Source organism: Pseudophryne corroboree, unplaced genomic scaffold (genome assembly GCF_028390025.1).
Source record: "Pseudophryne corroboree isolate aPseCor3 unplaced genomic scaffold, aPseCor3.hap2 scaffold_1201, whole genome shotgun sequence".
Classification (NCBI taxonomy): domain Eukaryota; kingdom Metazoa; phylum Chordata; class Amphibia; order Anura; family Myobatrachidae; genus Pseudophryne; species Pseudophryne corroboree.
In genome coordinates, this window is record NW_026967826.1 from 125,956 (window position 1) to 151,382 (window position 25,427).

Below are 25,427 nucleotides of genomic sequence, written 5' to 3' on the forward strand. Positions count from 1 at the left end.
GGGGGTACCCGAGCAGCAACCCTCCCCAGCTCTAGCCCAACTCCTACTTACCTGCCAGGTGAGATACTATGATCATGAAGGTGCTTCTCCCAGGGCAAGGCTCACCCATTGCACTCTGGGTGTGCTGCTCCTGCGATTTCCCCAAATGTGGGAAACTTGACTGCATAATTTGTGTTTCCCCTGGTCGGCTCTCGTATAATTCAGATCTCTTTGTCTCAGGTCTCTCTCCAGCCTAGTTTGCTGTCTGTTTCCACTTCTCTTTTCTTGAGCCGCTCCCTTCTATGCCCTTGCGCACTATCCTGACTTCTCCCGTCTGCTTACTTTGTGCTTTCCAATGCACAATGCAAACTACAGGTAGTACTGCAGGGCCCACACCCTTTTACTTGCCTTACAGAGCAGCTCTGTGGCTGTTACAGTGCCCAGCTGCTGCAAGAAATCAGCTTGAATGCTTCAGGGGCTGGGGCATAGCCAACATGAGCCCCACACCGAAGGAGGGTGGAGGTGTTTAATGCGAACTAGGGGTCATCCAAGCGCCGCAAAAGGCCGCCATGCCCTGCACGCCCCTTTTCTCTTTTCATATGCAGACGAGGGTTGAAGCCAACTTTGACCCACTGCTTGGATGGCATTACCATATGCAAATCAATCTGCTGCAGGCCTTCCCCCAGGAATGCTTGCACTAGTTGTTGCATTTGGTTTGTTGTTTGGGGGTGCTTCAGTATTAGGCAGCCTTCTGCCCTCCCATGTTCATCTGAAAATATGTGTTCTCCCTGCAGTTGTTGTCCCCAGATGAGAGTTCCCTTGTGCTGCCTCAGTTGAATCTCCTTTACTTGACAGAGATGTGCCTGAGCAGCGGCCCTCCCCAGCCCTATCTCAAATCATACTTATTTTGCATAGGAGATACCATGGTCATGAAGATTGTTCTCCCAGGGTGAGGTTCATTCATTGCATTCTGGGTATGCTGACCCCTGTGATTTCCCCAAATGTGGGAAACTCGACTGCATTATTTGTGGTAGTGGGGGACTGTGTTTGTGCTTTCCTCTGGTCAGCTCTGGTAAAAGTCAGATTTCTTTGTCTCAGATCTTCCTCTAACCTTGTTCTTCTTTCGAGAGTTCCCTTGTGCTGCCTCAGTTGGATCTCCTTCACTTGACAGGGGGGTGCACGAGCAGCGACCCTCCCCAGCTCTAGCCCAACTCCTATTTACCTGCCAGGTGAGATACTATGATCAGGAAGGTGCTTCTCCCAGGGCAAGGCTCACCCATTGCACTCTGGGTGTGCTGCTCCTGCGATTTCCCCAAATGTGGGACACTTGACTGCATAATTTGTGTTTCCTCTGGTCGGCTTTCATATAATTCAGATCTCTTTGTCTCAGGTCTTTCTCCAGCCTAGTTTGCTGTCTGTTTCCACTTCTCTTTTCTTGAGCCGCTCCCTTCTATGCAGTTGCGCACTATCCTGACCTCTCCCGTCTGCTTACTTTGTGCCTTCCAACGCACAATGCATACTACAGGTAGTGCTGCAGGGCCCACACCCTTTTACATGCTTTACAGAGCAACTCTGGAGCTGTTACAGTGCCCAGCTGCTGCAAGAAATCATCTTGAATGCTTCAGGGGCTGGGGCATAGCCAACATGAGCCCCACACCGAAGGAGGGGTCATCCAAGCGCCACAAAAGGACACCATGCCCTGCACATCCCTTTTTTCTTTTCATATGCAGACGAGGGTTGAAGCCAACTTTGACCCACTGCTTGGATGACATCACCATATGCAAATCCATCTGCTGCAGGCCTTCCCCCAGGAATGCTTGCACTAGTTGTTGCATTTGGTTTGTTGTTTGGGGGTGCTTCAGTATTAGGCAGCCTTCTGCCCTCCCATGTTCATCTGAAAATATGTGTTCTCCCTGCAGTTGTTGTCCCCAGATGAGAGTTCCCTTGTGCTGCCTCAGTTGAATCTCCTTTACTTGACAGAGATGTGCCTGAGCAGCGGCCCTCCCCAGCCCTATCCCAAATCATACTTATTTTGCATAGGAGATACCATGGTCATGAAGATTGTTCTCCCAGGGTGAGGTTCATTCATTGCATTCTGGGTATGCTGACCCCTGTGATTTCCCCAAATGTGGGAAACTCGACTGCATTATTTGTGGTAGTGGGGGACTGTGTTTGTGCTTTCTTCTGGTCAACTCTGGTAAAAATCAGATTTCTTTGTCTCAGATCTTCCTCTAGCCTTGTTCCTCTTTCGAGAGTTCCCTTGTGCTGCCTCAGTTGGATCTCCTTCACTTGACAGGGGGGTACCCGAGCAGCGACCCTCCCCAGCTCTAGCCCAACTCCTACTTACCTGCCAGGTGAGAAACTATGATCATGTAGGTGCTTCTCCCAGGGCAAGGCTCACCCATTGCACTCTGGGTGTGCTGCCCCTGTGATTTCCCCAAATGTGGGAAACTTGACTGCATAATTTGTGTTTCCCCTGGTCGTCTCTCGTATAATTCAGATCTCTTTGTCTCAGGTCTCTCTCCAGCCTAGTTTTCTGTCTGTTTCCACTTCTCTTTTCTTGAGCCGCTCCCTTCTATGCCCTTGCGCACTATCCTGACTTCTCCCGTCTGCTTACTTTGTGCCTTCCAACACACAATGCAAACTACAGGTAGTGCTGCAGGGCCCACACCCTTTTACTTGCCTCACAGAGCAGCTCTGGAGCTGTTACAGTACCCAGCTGCTGCAAGAAATCAGCTTGAATGCTTCAGGGGCTGGGGCATTGCCAACATGAGCCCCACACCGAAGGAGGGTGGAGATGTTTAATGTGAACTAAGGGTCACCCAAGCGCCGCAAAAGGCCGCCATGCCCTGCACGCCCCTTTTCTCTTTTCATATGCAGACGAGGGTTGAAGCCAACTTTGACCCACTGCTTGGATGGCATTACCATATGCAAATCAATCTGCTGCAGGCCTTCCCCCAGGAATGCTTGCACTAGTTGTTGCATTTGGTTTGTTGTTTGGGGGTGCTTCAGTATTATGCAGCCTTCTGCCCTCCCATGTTCATCTGAAAATATGTGTTCTCCCTGCAGTTGTTGTCCCCAGATGAGAGTTCCCTTGTGCTGCCTCAGTTGAATCTCCTTTACTTGACAGAGATGTGCCTGAGCAGCGGCCCTCCCCAGCCCTATCCCAAATCATACTTATTTTGCATAGGAGATACCATGGTCATGAAGATTGTTCTCCCAGGGTGAGGTTCATTCATTGCATTCTGGGTATGCTGACCCCTGTGATTTCCCCAAATGTGGGAAACTCGACTGCATTATTTGTGGTAGTGGGGGACTGTGTTTGTGCTTTCTTCTGGTCAACTCTGGTAAAAATCAGATTTCTTTGTCTCAGATCTTCCTCTAGCCTTGTTCCTCTTTCGAGAGTTCCCTTGTGCTGCCTCAGTTGGATCTCCTTCACTTGACAGGGGGGTACCCGAGCAGCGACCCTCCCCAGCTCTAGCCCAACTCCTACTTACCTGCCAGGTGAGATACTATGATCATGTAGGTGCTTCTCCCAGGGCAAGGCTCACCCATTGCACTCTGGGTGTGCTGCCCCTGTGATTTCCCCAAATGTGGGAAACTTGACTGCATAATTTGTGTTTCCCCTGGTCGTCTCTCGTATAATTCAGATCTCTTTGTCTCAGGTCTCTCTCCAGCCTAGTTTGCTGTCTGTTTCCACTTCTCTTTTCTTGAGCCGCTCCCTTCTATGCCCTTGCGCACTATCCTGACTTCTCCCGTCTGCTTACTTTGTGCCTTCCAACACACAATGCAAACTACAGGTAGTGCTGCAGGGCCCACACCCTTTTACTTGCCTCACAGAGCAGCTCTGGAGCTGTTACAGTACCCAGCTGCTGCAAGAAATCAGCTTGAATGCTTCAGGGGCTGGGGCATTGCCAACATGAGCCCCACACCGAAGGAGGGTGGAGATGTTTAATGCGAACTAAGGGTCACCCAAGCGCCGCAAAAGGCCGCCATGCCCTGCACGCCCCTTTTCTCTTTTCATATGCAGACGAGGGTTGAAGCCAACTTTGACCCACTGCTTGGATGGCATTACCATATGCAAATCAATCTGCTGCAGGCCTTCCCCCAGGAATGCTTGCACTAGTTGTTGCATTTGGTTTGTTGTTTGGGGGTGCTTCAGTATTAGGCAGCCTTCTGCCCTCCCATGTTCATCTGAAAATATGTGTTCTCCCTGCAGTTGTTGTCCCCAGATGAGAGTTCCCTTGTGCTGCCTCAGTTGAATCTCCTTTACTTGACAGAGATGTGCCTGAGCAGCGGCCCTCCCCAGCCCTATCCCAAATCATACTTATTTTGCATAGGAGATACCATGGTCATGAAGATTGTTCTCCCAGGGTGAGGTTCATTCATTGCATTCTGGGTATGCTGACCCCTGTGATTTCCCCAAATGTGGGAAACTCGACTGCATTATTTGTGGTAGTGGGGGACTGTGTTTGTGCTTTCCTCTGCTCAGCTCTGGTAAAAGTCAGATTTCTTTGTCTCAGATCTTCCTCTAGCCTTGTTCTTCTTTCGAGAGTTCCCTTGTGCTGCCTCAGTTGGATCTCCTTCACTTGACAGGGGGGTGCCCGAGCAGCGACCCTCCCCAGCTCTAGCCCAACTCCTACTTACCTGCCAGGTGAGATACTATGATCAGGAAGGTGCTTCTCCCAGGGCAAGGCTCACCCATTGCACTCTGGGTGTGCTGCTCCTGCGATTTCCCCAAATGTGGGAAACTTGACTGCATAATTTGTGTTTCCTCTGGTCGGCTCTCGTATAATTCAGATCTCTTTGTCCCAGGTCTTTCTCCAGCCTAGTTTGCTGTCTGTTTCCACTTCTCTTTTCTTGAGCCGCTCCCTTCTATGCCCTTGCGCACTATCCTGACCTCTCCCGTCTGCTTACTTTGTGCCTTCCAATGCACAATGCATACTACAGGTAGTGCTGCAGGGCCCACACCCTTTTACATGCTTTACAGAACAGCTCTGGAGCTGTTACAGTGCCCAGCTGCTGCAAGAAATCATCTTGAATGCTTCAGGGGCTGGGGAATAGCCAACATGAGCCCCACACCGAAGGAGGGTGGAGATGTTTAATGCGAATTAAGGGTCATCCAAGCGCCACAAAAGGACGCCATGTCCTGCACATCCCTTTTTTCTTTTCATATGCAGACGAGGGTTGAAGCCAACTTTGACCCACTGCTTGGATGACATCACCATATGCAAATCCATCTGCTGCAGGCCTTCCCCCAGGAATGCTTGTACTAGTTGTTGCATTTGGTTTGTTGTTTGGGGGTGCTTCAGTATTAGGCAGCCTTCTGCCCTCCCATGTTCATCTGAAAATATGTGTTCTCCCAGCAGTTGTTGTCCCCAGATGAGAGTTCCCTTGTGCTGCCTCAGTTGAATCGCCTTTACTTGACAGAGATGTGCCTGAGCAGTGGCCCTCCCCAGCCCTATCCCAAATCATACTTATTTTGCATAGGAGATATCATGGTCATGAAGATTGTTCTCCCAGGGTGAGGTTCATTCATTGCATTCTGGGTATGATGACCCCTGTGATTTCCCCAAATGTGGGAAACTCGACTGCATTATTTGTGGTAGAGGGGGACTGTGTTTGTGCTTTCCTCTGGTCAGCTCTGGTAAAAGTCAGATTTCTTTGTCTCAGATCTTCCTCTAGCCTTGTTCTTCTTTCGAGAGTTCCCTTGTGCTGCCTCAGTTGGATCTCCTTCACTTGACAGGGGGGTGCCCGAGCAGCGACCCTCCCCAGCTCTAGCTCAACTCCTACTTACCTGCCAGGTGAGAAACTATGATCAGGAAGGTGCTTCTCCCAGGGCAAGGCTCACCCATTGCACTCTGGGTGTGCTGCCCCTGTGATTTCCCCAAATGTGGGAAACTTGACTGCATTATTTGTGGTAGTGGGGGACTGTGTTTGTGCTTTCTTCTGGTCAACTCTGGTAAAAATCAGATTTCTTTGTCTCAGATCTTCCTCTAGCCTTGTTCCTCTTTCGAGAGTTCCCTTGTGCTGCCTCAGTTGGATCTCCTTCACTTGACAGGGGGGTACCCGAGCAGCGACCCTCCCCAGCTCTAGCCCAACTCCTACTTACCTGCCAGGTGAGATACTATGATCATGTAGGTGCTTCTCCCAGGGCAAGGCTCACCCATTGCACTCTGGGTGTGCTGCCCCTGTGATTTCCCCAAATGTGGGAAACTTGACTGCATAATTTGTGTTTCCCCTGGCCGTCTCTCGTATAATTCAGATCTCTTTGTCTCAGGTCTCTCTCCAGCCTAGTTTGCTGTCTGTTTCCACTTCTCTTTTCTTGAGCCGCTCCCTTCTATGCCCTTGCGCACTATCCTGACTTCTCCCGTCTGCTTACTTTGTTCCTTCCAACACACAATGCAAACTACAGGTAGTGCTGCAGGGCCCACACCCTTTTACTTGCCTCACAGAGCAGCTCTGGAGCTGTTACAGTACCCAGCTGCTGCAAGAAATCAGCTTGAATGCTTCAGGGGCTGGGGCATTGCCAACATGAGCCCCACACCGAAGGAGGGTGGGGGTGTTTAATGCGAACTAAGGGTCATCTTGAACTTGAACCGTTTTATATACGTGTTCAAAGATTTAAAATGGGTCTCACCGAACCGTCCGGTTTCGGTACCACAAACATTGTGGAATAGTAACCCCTTCCTTGTTGAAGGAGGGGTACCTTGACTATCACCTGCTGCAAATACAGCTTGTGAATTTGCCTCTATCACAGCCTCCCTGTCCAAGGGAGATGTTGGCAAGGCAGATTTTAGGAAACGGCGAGGGGGAGACGTCTCGAATTCCAGCTTGAATCCCTGAGACACTACTTGTAGAATCCAGGGATCCACCTGTGAGCAAGCCCACTGATTGCTGAAGCACTTGAGACGGGCCCCCACCGCACCTGGCTCCACCAGTGGAGCCCCAGCGTCATGCTGTGGACTTAGCGGAAGCGGGGGAGGACTTTTGTTCCTGGGAACTGGCTGTAAATATATATATATATACACACACACTCATGTATATACTTGTATACACAAATACACGTATGTACATGTTTATGTATGTATAATACACTGAGTACATTATATTTATTAATTAATTGCTTCCCGATTCTGCAGCAGCATCATCAGCACCATCAGTGTTACTCACAGTCACCAGCAGCGTGTAGGGGGCAGGCCTGGTCCACTTGTCAGGAGAGAGCAGTCACTGGAGGGTAAGAAGGGGACGGGGCCTAGTCCTACAGACGGGAGAGAGCACAGACAGGAGAGAGCAAGGTACAGGGGTAGAAGGGGACGGCTGATGTGAAGAAGGGGGCGGGGCCTATTCTTGCATCCTTTCAAAATTCGACTTTTTAAAATTCGACATTTGACAAATTCGATTTTCTGCAATGGTACAAATGCGGCAATTCAACAAAAGTATATTCAATTGAAGTTTGTAAATTCGACAACAGTGCTTTTAAACAGTAAATTCGTCATTTTCAATCCGCCACACTTTGCAGGCGGAATCTAATAAAAAATAATATTTTTTTGGGGTAATAGCATATCTATTTATATTAGAAGGGATTAGGTACTTGGTTTGTCTTTTTTGGAGGCACAAGTATTATTTATATATTTTTTAAAAGATTATTATTATTATTATTTTTTTTTTTAAATGGAATGTGAAAAACCCGGAAAAGAAAAATTGCGTGGGGTCCCCCCTCCAAAGCATAACCAGCCTCGGGCTCTTCGATCCGGTCCTGGTTCTAAAAATCCGGGGGAAAAACGGACAGGGGATCCCCCGTATTTTTAAAACCAGCTCCGGGCTCTGCGCCTGGTGCTGGTGCAAAAAATACGGGGGACAAAAAGAGTAGGGTCCCCCATTATTTTTACACCAGCATCGGGCTCCACTAGCTGGACAGATAGTGCCACAGCCGGGGGTCACTTTTATACAGTGCCCTGCGGCCGTGGCATTAAATATCCAACTAGTCACCCCTGGCCGGGGTACCCTGGGGGAGTGGGGACCCCTTCAATCAAGGGGTCCCCCCCCAGCCACCCAAGGGCCAGGGGTGAAGCCCAAGGCTGTCCCCCCATCCAAGGGCTGCGGATGGGAGGGTGATAGCCTTGAGAAAATTGAAAGAATATTGTTTTTTCCAGTAGTACTACAAGTCCCAGCAAGCCTCCCCCGCAATCTGGTACTTTGAGAACCACAAGTACCAGCATGCGGGAGAAAAACGTGCCCGCTGGTACCTGTAGTTCTACTGGGGGAAAAATACCCAAATAAAAACAGGACACAGACACCGTGAAAGTATAACTTTATTTCACACCTGCCGACACACACATACTTACCTATGTTGACACGAAGCAGTCGGTCCTCTTCTCCAAGTAGAATCCACGGGTACCTGAAAATAAAAGATAATTATACTCACCTGATCCAGGTTCCAGATTAACTCCACGTACTTGGCAAAACAACAAACCGAACACCCGGACCAGACGGACTGAAAGGGGTCCCATGTTTACACATGGGACCCCTTTCCACGAATGCAGACATCCGAATCTCGCGGGAATCCGACAGCGGGATGATGACGTTCGGGCGCGCTCGGGTTAGCCGAGCAAGGCGGGAAGGTTCGAACCTGCCTCGGACCCATGTAAAATGGGTGAAGTTCGGGGGGTCCGGATTCCGACGAACCGAACCCACTCATCACTAGTATGTACGTGTGTGTCAGGTGCCGTGCGCGTACGTACGTGTGTGTCAGGTGTCGTGCGTGTACGTGTGTGTGTGTGTGTGTGTGTGTCAGGTGGCGCGTACCTACATGTGTGTATGTCAGGTGCTGTGCATGTGTGTACGTACACGCGTGTATGTGTCAGGTGCCGCGTGTGTGTGTGTGTGTGTGCCAGTGTGCCAGGAGCCACGCGTGTACATGCGTGAGGGTGTTAGGAGCCGCACGTATACGTACATACGTGTAGGTTTCAGGTGCCGCGCGTATACATACGTGTGTGTGTCAGGAGCCGAGCGCGTACGTACATGTGTGTGTGTCAGGAGCAACGCGCGTGTGTGTCAGGAGCCACACGTGTGCATACGTGTGTGTGTCAGGTGCCACACATGTACGTACGTGTGTGTGTGTGTGTTTGTGTCAGGTGCCGCGCGTGTACGTGTGTGTGTCAAGTGCCGCGTGTGTACGTACGTATGTGTGTGCCTGGAGCCGCGCGTGTACATACATGTGTGTGTGTGTGTCTCAGGTGCTGTACGTGTATGTGTGTGTCTCAGGTGCTGCACGTGTATATGTGTGTATTTCAGGTGCTGCATTTGTATGCGTCAGCTGCCACGTGGGTGTCAGGTGTTGAGCGTGTATGTGTTTGTGTCAGCTGTCGCATCTGTATGTGTGTGACTGTCAGGTGCTGCGCGTGTATGTGTGTTTCAGGTGCTGTTCATGTATGTGGGAGTGGCAGGTGCTGCATGTGTATATATGTGTGAGTGGCAGGTGCTGCGTGTGTATACGAGTGTGTGTGAGGTGCTGCGAGTGTATGTGTGTGTTAGGTGCACTGAGTGTATATGATTGTGTGTCAGGTGCTGTGCATGTGTGCGTTAAATGCCACATGTATATATGTGTGTCAGGTGCTGCGTGTGTGTGTGTGTGTGTGTGTGTCAGGTGCTGCATGTTTGTATGTGTGTGTGTGTGTCAGGTGCTGCATGTCTGTATGTGTGTGTGTGTCAGGCGCTGCATGTCTGTGTGTGTGTGTGTGTGTGTGTGTGTGTCAGGTGCTGCATGTCTGTATATGTGTGTGGGTGTGTCAGGTGATGCATGTCTGTGTGTGGGTGTGTCAGGTGATGCATGTGTGTGTGTGTGTGGGTGTGTCAGGTGCTGCATGTCTGTGTGTGTGTGTGTGGGTGTGTGTGTCTGTCAGGTGCTGCATGTGTGTGTCAGGTGCTGCATGTCTGCGTGTGTGTGTGTCAGGCGCTGTATGTCTGCGTGTGTGTGTCAGGCGCTGCATATCTGTGTCAGGTGCTGTGTGTGTGTGTGCGTGTCTGTCAGGTGCTGCGTGTCTGCGTGTGTGTCAGGCGCTGCGTGTCTGCGTGTGTGTCAGGCGCTGCGTGTCTGCGTGTGTCAGGCGCTGCGTGTCTGCGTGTGTGTCAGGCGCTGCGTGTGTGTCAGGCGCTGTGTGTGTGTCAGGCGCAGCGTGTGTGTCAGGCGCTGCGTGTGTGTCAGGCGCTGCGTGTCTGCGTGTGTGTCAGGCGCTGCGTGTCTGCGTGTGTGTCAGGCGCTGCGTGTGTGTCAGGCTCTGCGTGTGTCAGGCGCTGCGTGTGTGTCAGGCGCTGCGTATCTGCGTGTGTGTCAGGCGCTGCGTGTCTGCGTGTGTGTCAGGCGCTGCGTGTCTGCGTGTGTGTCAGGCGCTGCGTGTGTGTCAGGCTCTGCGTGTGTCAGGCGCTGCGTGTGTGTCAGGCGCTGCGTGTCTGCGTGTGTGTCAGGCGCTGCGTGTCTGCATGTGTGTCAGGCGCTGCGTGTCTGCGTGTGTGAGGGGAGGGTGACCGGACACACGGCAGGGAGGGGAGGGGGTGGCCGAACACAGCAGGAAGAGGGGGGAGTTGCCGAACACACAGCAGGGGAGGGGAGGGGATGGTGGCCAGACAAACAGCAGGGGAGGGGAGGGGGGGGAGGGGAGGCCGGACACACAGCAGGTGAGGGAGGGGGGGTGGCTGGACACACAGCAGGGAGGGGGGGTAGGCAGGACACACAGCAGGGGAGGGGAGGGTGGCCGGACAAACAGCAGGGAGAGAGGGGGGGGGTAGGCCGGACACACAGCAGGGGAGGGGGGGGGGTGGCTGGACACACAGCAGGTGAGGGGGGGCTGGACACACAGCAGGTGAGGGGGGGGGGCTGGACACACAGCAGGTGAGGGGGGGGGCCTGGACACACAGCAGGTGAGGGGGGGGCTGGACACACAGCAGGTGAGGGGGGGGGGGCTGGACACACAGCAGGTGGGGGGGGGCTGGACACGCAGCAGGTGAGGGGGGGGCTGGACACGCAGCAGGTGAGGGGGGGTAGGCCGGACACACAGCAGGGGAGGGGAGGGTGGCCGGACACACAGCAGGGGAGGGGAGGGTGGCCGGACACACAGCAGGGGAGGGGAGGGTGGCCGGACAAACAGCAGGGGAGGGGAGGGTGGCCGGACAAACAGCAGGGAGGGGGGGGGGGTAGGCCGGACACACAGCAGGGGAGGAGGGGGGGCTGGACACACAGCAGGTGAGGGGGGGGGCTGGACACACAGCAGGTGAGGGGGGGGGTAGGCCGGACACACAGCAGGGGGGGGGGGTAGGCCGCCGGACACACAGCAGGGAGGGGGGGTAGGCAGGACACACAGCAGGGGAGGGGAGGGTGGCCGGACAAACAGCAGGGAGAGAGGGGGGGGGGTAGGCCGGACACACAGCAGGGGAGGGGGGGTGGCTGGACACACAGCAGGTGAGGGGGGGCTGGACACACAGCAGGTGAGGGGGGGGGGCTGGACACACAGCAGGTGAGGGGGGGGGCCTGGACACACAGCAGGTGAGGGGGGGGGGCTGGACACACAGCAGGTGAGGGGGGGGGGCTGGACACACAGCAGGTGGGGGGGGGGGGCTGGACACGCAGCAGGTGAGGGGGGGGGGGCTGGACACGCAGCAGGTGAGGGGGGGTAGGCCGGACACACAGCAGGGGAGGGGAGGGTGGCCGGACACACAGCAGGGGAGGGGAGGGTGGCCGGACACACAGCAGGGGAGGGGAGGGTGGCCGGACAAACAGCAGGGGAGGGGAGGGTGGCCGGACAAACAGCAGGGAGGGGGGGGGTAGGCCGGACACACAGCAGGGGAGGAGGGGGGGCTGGACACACAGCAGGTGAGGGGGGGGGCTGGACACACAGCAGGTGAGGGGGGGGGTAGGCCGGACACACAGCAGGGAGGGGGGGGGTAGGCCGCCGGACACACAGCAGGTGAGGGGGGGGTGGCTGGACACACAGCAGGTGAGGGGGGGGGTCTGGACACACAGCAGGGGGGGGGGGGGGTAGGCCGGACAAACAGCAGGGAGGGGGGGGGGGGTAGGCCGGACACACAGCAGGGAGGGGGGGGGGGGGCTGGACACAGCAGGGGGGGGGGTAGGCCAGACACACAGCAGGTGAGGGGGGGGGGGTGGCTGGACACACAGCAGGGAGGGGGGGGGGTAGGCCGGACACACAGCAGGTGGGGGGGGGGGGCTGGACACACAGCAGGTGAGGGGGGGGGGCTGGACACACAGCAGGTGAGGGGGGGGTAGGCCGGACACACAGCAGGTGAGGGGGGGGTAGCTGGACACACAGCAGGGAGGGAAGGGGGTAGGGGGGTGGCCTTATTATAATAACCGTGTGGGGGAGGAGTCTGCGGCGGTGGGTGAATGAGATGTGGGGGCAGGCTGCTAAGGGTGCAGGGGAGGAGGGGAAGGGAGCCGGATGGATCTGAATGTGAGCCGCACGTAAGGGACCATACTGATCCTCCCCACCTCAGCCCGCTGGTGCTGCTGCCTGACTTCTTCCGTGCAGCACAGCTGTCTTCTCCGGCTGCCGCTGCCGCTCCCGCACCCGCTTCAGGTGTGGGGGTACCACACCGCTCAGTAGGCAAGCGCTGTCAGTCAGGAGTCAGCGCTGCACCGGATGTCTCTTCTGGATGTCCTCTGACTTTCTCCTGCGGCGCAACTCCAGCTATTCCTCCCGCTGCGGCTCCCACTTCGGGTAAGGGGACCATATTGCTCAGTAGTGAGCACTTTCGGTAAGCCTGCGGCTGCTATGCCGCTACCCCTCTCCTCCACAGTCCTAATGGGTCGCTGCAGTCTGTAAGGGACCGCAGGTGCACACACCCAGGAACCGCTGGCTCTCCTCCCGCCGCCAGCAGCTACTTTTATAACCTCAGCCTGCACGAGACCCCTTCCCTCACTCACTCTCGCTCTCCTGGCGGCCACTGCGCAGCCGCAACAAATTGAAAAGCCCTATCTCTATAATGGGGCATATTTCTCTTAATTAAAAAAACCCTATAACTTTCTGAAAAACCACAACCCCAAAAGGCACTACACTGGGGCATACTCTATCTAGTAAAACAAACCCCAAGTCTTAATTCGTCCTCTATCCGGAGTTATGCCTTCCCAAAAAATATCTAATTCACTCTATAGGAAAACGGTGTCAAAAAGCCACAAAGGAAGCCACAGAAAAAAACTGACAGTTGGAACTTTAGGTTACTCCCAATTCCTCATTTTTTATTATTTTGCCCTGAAATTTGGCATGCAGCACCGGGTGACGATTCTACACGCCCATGCCAAATTTCAGCTCAGTACGTCCAATCAGTTTTGAGGTGTAGCCCCTCAAACACCATGCCCCCATCTCAGAAGTTCCCTATGGGAGAATTCCGTTTGTTCGATTCAGCCTTAATATAAGGGCACGACCGTGCCCTTATAATATCTATCTATCTATCTATCTATCTATCTATCTATCTATCTATCTATCTATCTATCTATCGTATGTGTGTGTATATATACATCTATACATACATGCGCTAACACCTGGACATACACTGATGTACCCACACCTAATATCCATACATACACGCCCTGACACCTGGACATACACCAACATTCCCACACCTGCATCTATACATACACATGCTGACACCTGGACATACACCAACATACAAGCACCTGCATCTATATATACACGCGCTGACAAATGGACATACACCGACGTACCCACACTTGCATCTATACATACATGCACTGACATCTGGACATACAAGCACCTGCATCTATACATACACGCGCTGACACCTGAACCTACACTGACCTTCCCACACCTGCATCTATACATACACATTCTGACACCTGGACATACACAGACGTACTCACACCTGCATCTATACATACACGCGTTGACACCTGGACGTACACTGACGTACACACACCTAAATCTATATATGCATGGATGCAAATGTGGGTACGTCTGTATACGTCCAGGTGTTAGCATGTGTATGTATAGATGTTAGGTGTGGGTACATCAGTGTATATCCAGGTGTCAGCACATGTATGTATAGATTCACATGTGGGTAAGCCGGTGTACGTCCACGTGTCAGCATGTGTAGGTATAGATGCAGGTGTGGGTACGTTGGTGTACGTTTAGGGGTCAGCGTGTTAATGTATAGATGTTGGTGTGTATGTCAGTGTACGTACAGATATAGGTGTGTGTGTGTGTGTGTGTGTGTGTATGTATGTATGTATGTATATGTATAGAGGAAGGTGTGATACATACATATAACACATACATGATAGATACATACATATATCACACACACGATAGATAGATAGATAGATAGATAGATAGATAGATAGATAGATACATACAAGATAGATACATACATACATGATAGATACATATATATACACACACATACGATAGATAGATAGATAGATAGATAGATAGATAGATAGATAGATAGATAGATAGATAGATAGATAGATAGATAGATAGATAGATAGAGAGATAGATAGATAGATAGATAGATACATATATATATATATATCACAAACATATATGATTCATACATATATCACACACACATACATGATACATACATGAGAAAGACCTGGGATGGTGATGAGGCCAGGGCCCCCTGCTGATGTTGCGTTGAGGAAGGCAGTGTTCCAGGGCAGATGCCAGTCGGGGAGAGCGCCGCGCAGCCCGGGAAAAATACTGCTGAGGAGCTACATCTGGAAGAGCCCCTGGGAGGGAGAGTGCCACATGCCCCATCCTGCGCGGCAGACTCTGCAGGCCTGCACATGGGAAGGGAGGTCTCTGGCCACACGTACTCACCCTTCTGCTGAAGCCCCGCTGCTGTCCCCATCAGCGCTCTCCAGCGGGGAGCGGGGCCAGGATGAACCTCAACCTGTGAGAACTATCTTCATGATTAAGAGATCTCATATGCAAGATAAGTATGTGTTGGGATAGGGCTGGGGAGGGTGGCTGCTCGGGCACACCCCCGTCAAGTTAAGGAGATTTAACTGAGGAAGCACAAGGGAACTCTCGTCTGGGGACAACAACTGCAGGGAGACCACATCTTTTCAGATGAACATGGGAGGGCGGAAGGCTGCCTAATACTGAAGCACCCTCAGACATTAAACCATATGCAACAACTATTGCAAGCATTCCTGGGGGAAGGTCTGCAGCAGACGGATTTGCATACGGTGATGTCATCCAAGCAGTGGGCCAAAGTTGGCTGGAACCCTCATCTGTATATGAAAAGAGAAAAGGGGCATGCAGGGCATGGCGGCCTTTTGCGGCGCTTGGATAACCCCAAGTTTGCATTAAACACCCCCACCCTCCTTCGGTGTGGGGCTCATGTTGGCCATGCCCAAGCCCCTGAAGCATTCAAGCTGATTTCTTGCAGCAGCTGGGCACTGTAACAGCTTCAGAGCTGCTCTACAAGACAAGTAAAAGGGTGTGGGCCCTGCAGCACCACCTGTAGTTTGCATACACACATATATAGGACAGCATCTCTTATATGCCCCAGGGTCAATAAAATAGTATCCTTGTCTAGGCTATCCATCCCCTCAGATAAGGTATTTGTCCATGCCGCTACAGCACTACACACCCAGGCCGACGCAATTGCCGGTCTGAGTAAGGTACCTGAATGTGTATAAATGGACTTCAGGGTAATCTCCTGTTTGCGGTCAGCACACTCTTTGAGGGTAGCCGTATCCTGGGACGGGAGGGCTACCTTCTTGGATAAGCGTGTTAATGCTTTGTCCACCCTAGGGGAGGATTCCCATCGTAACCTATCCGTTGATGGGAAAGGATACGCCATAAGAATCCTTTTGGAAATCTGCAGTCTTTTATCTGGAGATTCCCAAGCTTTTTCACATAACTCGTTCAGCTCGTGTGAGGGGGGAAAGGTTACCTCAGGCTTCTTTCCCTTGTACATATGTACCCTCTTGTCAGCGACAGGGGGTTCCTCTGTGATGTGCAAAACATCTTTTATTGCCATAATCATAAATCGAATGGATTTTGCCAATTTTGGTTGTAACTTTGCATCATCGTAATCGACACTGGAGTCAGAATCCGTGTCGGTATCTGTGTCAACAATCTGGGATAGTGGGCGCTTATGAGACCCTGACAGTCCCTGCAACATAGGATCAGGCATGGGTTGAAACCCTGACTGTCCCAAAGCTTCTGCCTTGTCTAATCTTTTGTGCAATGAGTTTACACTAGCATTTAAAACATTCCACATATCCATCCAATCAGCTGTCGGCGGAGACACCACATTCATTTGCTCCCGCTCCTCTCTAATATAGCCTTCTTCCTCAGACATGTCGACACACGTGTACCGACACACTACACACACAGGGAATGCTTTTTCTGAAGACAGTTTCCCCACAAGGCCCTTTGGAGAGACAGAGAGAGAGTATGCCAGCACACCCCCCAGCGCTATATAACCCAGGAATAAAACAGTAACTTAATGTTTGCCCAGTAGTGCTGCTGTATGTAATTTGCGAATTATGTGCCCCCCCCCCCCCCTCTTTTCAACCCTCTTGTCTAACGTGGTATAAGCAGGGTAGAGTCCGGGGAGCTTCCTCTCAGCGGTGCTGTGGAGAAAAAATGGCGCTGGTGAGTGCTGAGGGAGAAGCCCCGCCCCCTCGGAGGCGGGCTTCTGTCCCGCTTAAACTGTAAAATTGGTGGGGGCTTATACATATATAAAGTGCCCAGCTGTATATATGTTATATTTTTGCGAAAGAGGTTTATATTGCTGCCCAGGGCGCCCCCCCTGCGCCCTGCACCCTTACAGTGACCGGAGTATGTGAGGTGTATGGGAGCAAAGGCGCACAGCTGCAGTGCTGTGCGTTACCTCAGTGAAGATCATGAAGTCTTCTGCCGCCTCTGAAGTCTTCTTTTCTTCTCATACTCACCCGGCTTCTATCTTCCGGCTCTGCGAGGGGGACGGCGGCGCGGCTCTGGGACGGACGGCGAGGGTGAGATCCTGCGTACCAATCCCACTGGAGCTAATTGTGTCCAGTAGCCTAAGAAGCAGGACCTTGCAACTCAGAGAGTAGGGCTGCTTCTCTCCCCTCAGTCCCTCGATGAGGGAGTCTGTTGCCAGCAGTGCTCCCTGAAAATGAAAAACCTAACAAAATACTTTCTGTCAGAAAGCTCAGGAGAGCTCCTGAAAAGCACCCAGTCTCCACTGGGTACAGTATCAAACTGAGGTCTGGAGGAGGGGCATAGAGGGAGGAGCCAGTGCACACCCAGAACTAAAGTCTTTCTTAAAGTGCCCATGTCTCCTGCGGAGCCCGTCTATCCCCATGGTCCTTACGGAGTCCCCAGCATCCTCTAGGACGTTAGAGAAAATAGGATTTTAATACCTACCGGTAAATCCTTTTCTCTTAGTCCGTAGAGGATGCTGGGCACCCGTCCCAGTGCGTACTGTGTCTGCAGTTATTAAATGGCCCTTAACTCCAGAACATTTATGTGGAGATGAAAACATCCAAGGAAGACTTGACCATCTTCCTTGGATGTTTTCCCCCTGTGTGACTGCTCTCCAGCCTCAGAGGGTTGCATCCGTGGTCCCTAGGATCCCGTCCTGGATCCCGAACCATCGCCCCTCTAGGTGGTGAGAACTGTGCAGCCACCAATGGAGTGAGATTCTGGTCTTGGAAGACAGGATTATCCTCCGGTGCATGTGTAGGTGGGATCCGGACCACTTGTCCAACAGGTCCCACTGGAACACTCTGGCATGGAACCTGCCAAACTGAATGGCCTCGTAGGCCGCAACCATCTTCCCCAGCAACTGAATGCATTGATGGATTAACACTCTTGCTGGTTTCAGAATTTGTTTGACCAGACTCTTGATCTCCAGAGCCTTTCCACTAGAAGAAAACCTCTTCTGTGTCCAGTATCACTCCCAAAAACAACAACCGCGTCATTGGGACCAACTGCGATTTTGGCAAGTTTAGGAGCCAACCATGTTGTTGAAGAACTGTCAGGGAGAGTAGATGTTTTGCACCAACTGGTCCCTGGATCTCGCCTTTATCAGGAGATCATCCAAGTACGGGATAATTGTGACTCCTTGCTTGCGAAGGAGAACCATCATTTCCGCCATCACCCTGGTGAAAATCCTCGGAGCCGTGGACAGACCAAACGGCAACGTCTGAAATTGGTAATGACAATCCTGAATTGCAAACCTCAGGTAGCTTGATGCAGTGGCTAAATGGGAACATATAAGTAGGCATCCTTTATGTCTACCAAAACCATGAAATCTCCTTTATCCCCCAGACTGGAGATCACTACCCTGAGAGATTCCATCTTGAAATTGAATTTCTTTAGGTAGAAATTAAGGGATTTCAGATTTAAGATTGGTCTGACTGAGCCGTCCGGCTTCGGGACCACGAAGAGGCTTGAATAAAAACCTTCTCCCTGCTGACTAAGGCTGATTTGAACAATCGGTGAGGGGGAACGTCTTGAAACCCCAGTTTGTACCTTTGGGACACTATTTGTAAAGCCCACGAGTCCAGGTCCGAATGAATCCAGAACTGACTGATGAGTTTTAGACGTGCCCCCCACTGGTGCGGGCTCCTGCAAGAGAGCCCCAGCGTCATGCAGTGGATTTGGCAAAAGCAGAGGACGATCTCTGCTCCTGCGATCTTGAAGAGGCTACAGACCTCTTCCCTCTTTTCCTTCCTCTACCTGCAAAGAAAGGGGAATCTTAACTTCTTGCATATCTATTGGGCCGAAATGACTGCGTCAGATAATGATGCGTCTTCATCCGTTGAGAGGGAACATAGGGCAAGAAGGATGACTTACCTGCGGGAGCTGCCGAGATCAAATTAACTAGGCCGTCGCCAAACAAGGCTTCACCTTCATAGGGAAGAGACTCCCTTTCTTCTTGGAGTCAGCATCAGCATTCCCTTGGTGAATCCACAATGCCCTCCTATCCGAGACTGCCATGAAATTGGCCCGTGAGCACTTGTGCCCGGTGTAGGATTTTTAAATATGTGTAGTTTACTGTATGCAAAGGTTTAAAACCTTTTAGGAACTGAGATCTAAGGTGTATTACATGTAGTTTAAAAAAAACAAAAAAGGTTTATTTTATGGCAGTAGTTTCCAAACTGGGGTTCTTGCACTGGTAGCATAGTTTGGTGGTCCAGGACCAATTAAAATTATTTATACTTTATTAAATTGGCAAAACCATTCCCTCACAACATAACTGAACCTGAGGATGACATGCTATAAACACAATTTACTTAATTTTATATTTTTTTCTGAATTTCTCAATAAAAAAAACTTTGGCCTAGGGGTGCCGTGAAACAAATTTTGATACTCTAGGGCAGGGGTGTCAAACCCATGGGCCGCATGCCGCCCCCAATGCATCCTTTTGTGGCCCACAGGCCGGGGTCCGACAGGGGTCCTTTTGTGGCCCGATCACCTTGCTTAGAGCGAGGGCAGGAGAGTGCAGCCAGAGTCTTTGCTTTCTATGTGCGGCACCATCTTCCCGAAGAGATCACCGGGAAGATAGTGCCCCTTCCACTGGCTACAGCACAGGTATACTGGGGTGGGGTAGCAAACTGGGGGCCCCAATGGGCCCCTCCAGCAGTCCCTCTACCAAAACACGTCTTTTGGTGGTTTTGCGGTGTTGTTATAACTACATGGTGACGATACTGTAGCACAGAGATTTTCAACCATTTACAACTCACGTCACACAGAACAAGATTTAAATATTGACAAGGCACACTGAAATATAATGGTGATGCATGGTGCAGTATCGTGTCCTAGGATGTCATGTCGCAGCTTCTCCATAGGTAACGCCTGAACAGGCCCGGTGACAGGGGGGACAAAGGGGACACTTGTTCAGGGCTCCAAGTATTAAGAACAGAAATAATGGGGCCACAGTGCCAATATTGCTTTTTAAAGTGTATCCACCAACTGCTCAATTTAAGCAGGAAAACAATTAACAGGCCAACTAAACCCTCCCCCCTCCTTTTACCCCATCACTTTGTCCAGTCCCTGTGGTCCATACTGTATTGCCATTATTATGCATGTTGCTGTGCTGGCCCTTTTCTGAATGTCCCTGCCACCGCCACCGAAGAGCTGGATAGCCCAGTATGAAAACCACCTGCCGGCCTCACTGACGGTCCGAGTCAAAGGCTACATTTTTTTTAAAGATCCCTCTGCCAAGTTAAGGGGGGGTTGAGGGGGCCCCAGAGATATCAGTGTACTGGGCCCCGAGATTTCTGTTGCTGGCCCTGACCCTCAGGGGCGTATCTACCCCTTGGCCAGGATGGCACTTGCCAGGGGCACCATCCAGCTGTGCCAACCGTGGCTAAGGGATAGAGTTCTGCAGTCTCGAAAGGGCGCTATGGCAATCAGCGTGGGACTGACCAATTAGACGGTGAGGGAAGGATACTGAAATTGTCCCAACCCTGTTACAGTTTGAAACGCCCCTCAACTGCTGTCCACTGCTTCACTCCTAGCTCTGCCCCTTTGAAATTATTAATCCCTACCCCCCGGTAGGCGGAGTTCTCCAGGCCCATACTCAGGAGTCACCACTGCTGTACATTATGTGCCGGTTGTAGAGGCAGAGCGGGGAACATCAGAGAACGCCACAAATTACACAGTGGGCAAGGAGATGGCTGGAGACAGCTGCACAGCCATGCCTTGCAAGTTCGAGAGAGCTGTTGAATTTCAGCACTTCAAGCCAGAGCCTGCCCCCTGCTGCCCAAGCAGTCCGTGACAGTTAGTGTCGAGGAGGGGGGGATTTGTGCATGTGTGCTATCAGTGTGTGTGTGGGGGGGGTGGGGGGGTGGAGGATGTGTGTGACTGTGAGGGAGCTGTCAGTGTCAGTGGGGAGAGGAGCAGGAGGGAGTTGTCAGTGTGTGGAAGTGATGAGAGTTGTCAGTACTGGGGAAATGTGTGTGTGTGTGTACTAGATTTAGGAGTGTGTGTTTGTGAGAGGTTTCAGTTGGGGAATTAGAGTTCATACAGTAATTAAATGTTTTCATATTGAGAACTACATCTCCCAGCATATACAGTGTGCTGGGGATGCTAACAAGCTTTATTTAAAAGTTTAAAAAACATTGCTTTTATGACTGCAATGGTTAAAAAGGGAGAGCTATAAATCAATTTATCAGTGAATGATCGCAGTTTGAGCTGTTACATTTTACTGAACCACCTATCCCTCCACACTCACTACCTGTCCTCAGGATACATTTACCATCCCGGCAGACGGTATACCGGCGGTCATTTGACCGATGTTGGAATCCTGACACCACTTGGGAGACTGGTGCCGGCACACAGACAGCCAACATCCCGAAGGCGAGTATTGGAGGGAGGGTTAGGACCGGGGGAGCGGGTGTTAGGGAAGGCACTAGGAGGGGGGGGGGTTAGTCCTAGCTGCCACCCCCTGAGGGTTAGCCCTATCCGCCACCCCCCCAGAGGATTAGGATTAGGTATCATGTGACTGCTGGAATCCCGACCGCCGGATGCCATACCCAACCCCCTTTACTTTTTCAGGCATTTCTATCTCTCCTCTCTCTATGGTGTTCCGATTGCCCACTTTCCCTTGTGCTTTTCTCTCTCTCTCCTTTGTTTAGAGCATCAGTTTCTGTAGTCCACTTTATCCTTATTTTTTCCAGTGTTTCACTATCTCTCTGATGTAATGAGGATGTATGGTCTAGAGGGATCAGTAATGCATTGTACTGTATAGAGGCGTCAGGGATGTAGCGTAGGGTATAGAGGCGTCAGGGATGTAGCGTAGGTTATAGAGACATCAGGAATGTAGCGTAGGGTATAGAGGCGTCAGGGATGTAGCATAGGGAATAGAGGCGTCAGGGATGTAGCGTAGGGAATAGAGGCGTCAGGGATTTAGCTTAGGGAATATAGGCATCAGGGATGTACTAGCAGGTATATAGAGGTCAGTGTACTGTATAGAGGGGTCAGTAATGCAGTGATGGTTATAGAAAGGTCAGTGATGTAGTGTAGGGTATAGAGGGGTCAGTTATGTAGTGTGGGGTAAAGAGGGGTCAGTAAAGATACTAAGCTGAAGTACTTAGAACACTTCTTGAATTAAGACACAACCTGCAAGAAAAAGTATGCAATATGGGTGAAAAGGCAAATGTCAGAGGTCTGATACAAGTGACCAGCTCCACACCTTGCACCACATAGCGTTATGTTAAACTGGGATATGTTCTTTTTTGGTGTGTGTGTATGTATGTGTGTGTGTGGGGGGGGGGGGTGCCAAAGGAAATTTTTGCCAGTGGCTCCTTTGGTCTAGAACCAGCCCTGATCACAAAATATTTTTGTCTGAGCAGACTGGACACTGATCAGCGTTGGCTCATTCTCAGCCCCCCGCCCAGCCTCTGCTGCCAACAGACTGCTATTAGCTAGTTAACCTTCTGCCTTCCCTATCTATGACACAGACTGCTGCTAATGCTACCAGACTGTTCCCAGTGGCTTCACACCAACAGTGAATCCCAGCCGATGATGTAGGGCAGCGTGTGGGGGAGGGGGTCAGTTGCTGTGGCTCCAACATGGTAACCGCCAATGGACTGCAATGCTTTATCGAAAGGGGGGGCGCCAGTCCCTTACTTTGCCAGGGGCGCTTGGACCCCTAGCTACACCTCTGTTGACCCTAACCGATACCCCTAAACTAACCATAATTCCTGCAGTAAAAATCCATGTTTCTATGTATATAGGGGGTCATTCCGAGTTGATCGCATGCTGCCGTTGTTCGCTGCGTAGCAATCAGTTGAAAAAAAATGGCTAATCTGTGCATGCGCATGCTCCGTAATGTGCATGCGCATCGTACGGGTACAAAGTCCATTGTGGTTTTGCACTAGTTCTAGCGATTATTCCAATCACAGAACAGGCCACAAGGAGATTGACAGAAAGAGGGCGTTTCTGGGTGTCAACTGACCGTTTTCAGGGAGTGCTTGGAAAAATGCAGGCGTGGCAGAAGAAATGCAGGCGTGGCTGGGCATTCGCTGGATGGGTGTGTGACATCAAAAGCCGTCCCTCGGTTGTTAGAATCAACGCACACGAAGTGTAACTACAGTGCTGGTCTTATTTTGAAACGATTTTGCAGGCGCTCTGCTGCTCAAGTGTTCGCACTTCTCCAAAGTGAATATAAACTCTCCAGTGGGCAGCGACAATGCGTTTGCATGGCTGCTAAAAACTGCTAGCGAGCAATCAACTCAGAATGACCCCCATAGTGTATTGCAAGAAAATATCTGTAAATCCAATGGTACCGTAAGTGCGGTATATACTCGCACTTCTTTGCGGGGTGAGAACATCTCCCCTAAGTGAAGTCAGCCCTATGAATAGAGTTTGTGTGATCCCTGTGCAGCAGTCACAGAAAGGGTTCATCTCTGCAGTTTGTCACTCAAATTACATTGCTGCATTTTTTCTAGAAGTGGATCTGAGAGCTGTTACCCGCAGACCAGCTACAATAATTATCCTGGGTACTCACTAGACCAGTGGTTCTCAAACTGCACCCTGGGGTGCCTCAGGACACCTGCAGGGGTGCCTTGGATTGGTGGTCCAGGACCAATTCAAAATATTTATAGTTAGTGTTATAGGCAAAACCAGTGCTGTTGGCTGGCAATCATAACATATGTGCACAAGCAGAAGCAAATCCTGTCCCCTACCAAAGGGCCAGTGCTAGGGTGTTTGGCGCCTCCCTGCAAACTATTAATTTGGGCCCTCTCTCCAATACTTAATAAAGGGACAGTGCGCTCCTTAAAAAAAGAAGGTGTGGTATCACAAGGAAGGGGCATGGCCACACAATAGCACCCCAAATCAAAATACGCCACACAGTAGCACTATCTTATTGTCATTACACCGCATGTAATAATAATAATAATAATACCCACAGTCGCAGTGCCCTTTATACACATAACCACCATATCAGTGCAGCTTACACACATAATGCCAACAGTAGCAGTGCCCCTTCTACACATGCCCACGGTGGCAATCCTTTACATGGCAAATATCAACCTGGTTTTGCCATGTAAAGGATTGCCACTTTAAAAACAAACAATCAAACAAAAACAAAAAAAACAACAGGAAAAAACACAAAATCTCTCACTTTCTGATTCTCACACCCTATTACATTCCTCCCTATATATTTAAATGTTTCTATTACTGTATGTTCCCTCTTCCCTTCTCCAAACTATACACATCAACATTTTTTAGTATTTCCAGGTAAGTTTTGTGATGTAGGCCATGCACAATTTTAGTTGCCCTAATGTATTTACAGCCTTCTGGAGATATGGCTTCTGGAACTGAACACAGGATTCTAAATGTGGCTGTACCAAGGACCTATACAGTGGCATTACAGGTTGAGTATCCCTTATCCAAAATGCTTGGGACCAGAGGAATTTTGGATATCGGATTTTTCTGTATTTTGGAATAATTGCATACCATAACGAGATATTATGGTGATGGGACCTAAATCTAAGCGCAGAAGGCATTTATGTTTCATATACACCTTATACACACAGCCTGAAGGTCATTTTAGCCAATATTTTTTATAACTTTGTGCATTAAACAAAGTGTGTGTACATTCACAGAATTCATTTATGTTTCATATACACCTTATACACACAGTCTGAAGTTCATTTAATACAATATTTTTAATAACTTTGAGTATTAAACAAAGTTTGTGTACACTGAGCCATCAAAACACAAAGGTTTCACTATCTCAGTCTCACTCAAAAAAGTCCGTATTTCGGAATATTCCGTATTTCGGAATATTTGGATATGGGAAACTCAACCTGTATTACTTTTTTCTGCTACTGGTTCTTTAACCTATGCAAACAAGCATCTGACTTGCCTTTCCTATTGCTTTGTTACATTGCTTACCTGAAATAGTAATACTTAGATAGCTTTCCTCTTGCCATTATAATGCCCTTAATATTATAGTTAGCCTTTGCATTTTTGAGACGTGTATGATTTTGCATTTTTTGGCATTAAATGTTGCCATGTTCTTGACCATTCCTCTAGTCCAGGGGCGGAACTGCCAGAGACAACGGAGTCAGTTGCCGCCGGGCTCCAGCCCTAAAGGGGCTTCCTCCATTGCCCCCCGGCTGTTACGTGCCCTTCCTACTAAATAGACAAAGGCGCTACCAGCAGGGTCTCGCAGTTTGTACATTCCATGCCGTAACACCCTTCTTTCCACCTTCACAATGAAGCTATTGGTACTTTGCAAAAAAAAAAATTATTAGCATTGCAACTCAGCAGATCAATGCAGTGTGCAGCCACACACTCCATATATCTGCTCAGCCACAAAGCTGATTATTTCTTCACAAAGTACAAGGTGAGCTCCAAATAGAATTCTCTAGCTTAGATTATACCTTTCTATGCAAGGGTAAATAGCTCAATTGTTTGACTGCAATGCCACAGGAAATGGTTTGGATCCAA

At 50.7% G+C, this 25,427-nt stretch overlaps 11 non-coding genes and 1 pseudogene across 11 annotated transcripts; all 12 read left to right on the forward strand.

Moving 5' to 3' along the window:
• Nucleotides 1-43: 43 nt before the first annotated feature.
• On the forward strand, nucleotides 44-206 carry LOC134991124 (U1 spliceosomal RNA). The gene has a single exon (XR_010195557.1). It is a non-coding gene; the product is annotated as a U1 spliceosomal RNA (small nuclear RNA).
• Nucleotides 207-877: 671 nt separating this feature from the next.
• LOC134991126 (U1 spliceosomal RNA) lies at nucleotides 878-1,041 on the forward strand. The gene has a single exon (XR_010195559.1). It is a non-coding gene; the product is annotated as a U1 spliceosomal RNA (small nuclear RNA).
• A 152-nt stretch (nucleotides 1,042-1,193) lies between these two features.
• Nucleotides 1,194-1,356, forward strand: LOC134991125 (U1 spliceosomal RNA). Its single transcript, XR_010195558.1, has one exon. It is a non-coding gene; the product is annotated as a U1 spliceosomal RNA (small nuclear RNA).
• A 646-nt stretch (nucleotides 1,357-2,002) lies between these two features.
• Nucleotides 2,003-2,166, forward strand: LOC134991115 (U1 spliceosomal RNA). Its single transcript, XR_010195549.1, has one exon. It is a non-coding gene; the product is annotated as a U1 spliceosomal RNA (small nuclear RNA).
• A 152-nt stretch (nucleotides 2,167-2,318) lies between these two features.
• LOC134991127 (U1 spliceosomal RNA) lies at nucleotides 2,319-2,481 on the forward strand. The gene has a single exon (XR_010195560.1). It is a non-coding gene; the product is annotated as a U1 spliceosomal RNA (small nuclear RNA).
• Nucleotides 2,482-3,152: 671 nt separating this feature from the next.
• Nucleotides 3,153-3,316, forward strand: LOC134991116 (U1 spliceosomal RNA). Its single transcript, XR_010195550.1, has one exon. It is a non-coding gene; the product is annotated as a U1 spliceosomal RNA (small nuclear RNA).
• A 152-nt stretch (nucleotides 3,317-3,468) lies between these two features.
• On the forward strand, nucleotides 3,469-3,631 carry LOC134991128 (U1 spliceosomal RNA). The gene has a single exon (XR_010195561.1). It is a non-coding gene; the product is annotated as a U1 spliceosomal RNA (small nuclear RNA).
• Nucleotides 3,632-4,302: 671 nt separating this feature from the next.
• LOC134991133 (U1 spliceosomal RNA) lies at nucleotides 4,303-4,466 on the forward strand. Its single transcript, XR_010195563.1, has one exon. It is a non-coding gene; the product is annotated as a U1 spliceosomal RNA (small nuclear RNA).
• Nucleotides 4,467-4,618: 152 nt separating this feature from the next.
• LOC134991123 (U1 spliceosomal RNA) lies at nucleotides 4,619-4,781 on the forward strand. Its single transcript, XR_010195556.1, has one exon. It is a non-coding gene; the product is annotated as a U1 spliceosomal RNA (small nuclear RNA).
• A 671-nt stretch (nucleotides 4,782-5,452) lies between these two features.
• Nucleotides 5,453-5,616, forward strand: LOC134991121 (U1 spliceosomal RNA). The gene has a single exon (XR_010195554.1). It is a non-coding gene; the product is annotated as a U1 spliceosomal RNA (small nuclear RNA).
• Nucleotides 5,617-5,768: 152 nt separating this feature from the next.
• LOC134991118 (U1 spliceosomal RNA) lies at nucleotides 5,769-5,931 on the forward strand. The gene has a single exon (XR_010195552.1). It is a non-coding gene; the product is annotated as a U1 spliceosomal RNA (small nuclear RNA).
• Nucleotides 5,932-6,083: 152 nt separating this feature from the next.
• On the forward strand, nucleotides 6,084-6,225 carry LOC134991130 (U1 spliceosomal RNA; annotated as a pseudogene).
• Nucleotides 6,226-25,427: the final 19,202 nt, after the last annotated feature.